General features: G+C 38.4%; 1 non-coding gene across 1 annotated transcript; it reads left to right on the forward strand.

Annotated features, from left to right (window-relative positions):
- Positions 1-493: 493 nt before the first annotated feature.
- Positions 494-575, forward strand: trnas-uga (transfer RNA serine (anticodon UGA)). Its single transcript has one exon. It is a non-coding gene; the product is annotated as a tRNA-Ser (tRNA).
- The last annotated feature ends 513 nt before the right edge of the window (positions 576-1088 follow it).

Consider the following 1088-nt stretch of genomic DNA (forward strand, 5'->3'; position numbering starts at 1 on the left):
TTCGGTCAATCTTCCTCTCTTGTGCTCACAAGTTCATTACCTGATGTCCGAACTTACGGATTAGTTGCTGGATCCATTCCTGTAAATTGGTTCTGCATTCTTTCTAATTCCGATTTTATTTTTACGAATGTAGCTAGTGTTTATGGACTTAGCATCAATATTTCTAATACCATATTTTGATGAATGTTAAAAAACAACTTTGGCACCAGATGATGAGCAATTGAGTCAAAGTCGATCGGACGCAGTGAGACAATGATCCTCTCTTCATGTGGTGCACATCCGTGACTCTAAAATTCGATGAAGAATCATTCCCACAACTTCAGCTGTGTCAGAATCTAGTTTGCGATGAAAGCCTGTCAATCTGCAAAGGTAACGTTCGTCTGAGTCCCAGCAAAGGATTTGGCGAAATCTTTGGGTCTTGACAATTTGTTCTTCAAATTACGTATTTCATTAATTCAGTTCTTTTACTATGAAAATTGGCAATTAGGTCGGAGCTGTGATGGCCGAGTGGTTAAGGCGTTGGATTTGAAATCCAATGGCGTCTTCCTGCACAGGTTCGAGTCCTGTCCACAGCGTTGAATTTTTCAAAAGTCATTAATTCCTTTGCAGAATTTGGATTTCGTGGAGCTTGAGCTTTGCATTCAATCGAAACTAAATTTTTTAACTGTAAAGAATCCGAAGTAATTTCAAGACGGCTAATAAAATAAATTATGTGTCGAGACACAAAAAGCCACCAACTTCCAACATGAATCAGTTTCAAAACATTTGTCGAACTATCGTGAAATTTGGATGTTCGGGAGCGGGGGTTTGGAATTAAGCAAAACAAGAAGCAATGCAATACATTACCTGCAGATGATGATTTTTTAAAAAATCAATTGAAAGTCAAGCTGAGAAAGCTCAACCTAATTTACAACTGACTCTCAAAGCCAATAATCTAGTATATCAGCAGTCAATGAATTAGAAAAAGCAACTCCATGTGTGGAAAGGATCTCGACTGATCCAGGTTCCTGGCTTGAGGTGTGATAAGGCAAGGCGATATCAGCGGAGTAGAATTTTCTGGAAATATTAGAAATAGAATGTTAACGGTC

Source organism: Chiloscyllium punctatum, unplaced genomic scaffold, assembly GCF_047496795.1.
Source record: "Chiloscyllium punctatum isolate Juve2018m unplaced genomic scaffold, sChiPun1.3 scaffold_159, whole genome shotgun sequence".
Taxonomy (NCBI): Eukaryota; Metazoa; Chordata; class Chondrichthyes; order Orectolobiformes; family Hemiscylliidae; genus Chiloscyllium; species Chiloscyllium punctatum.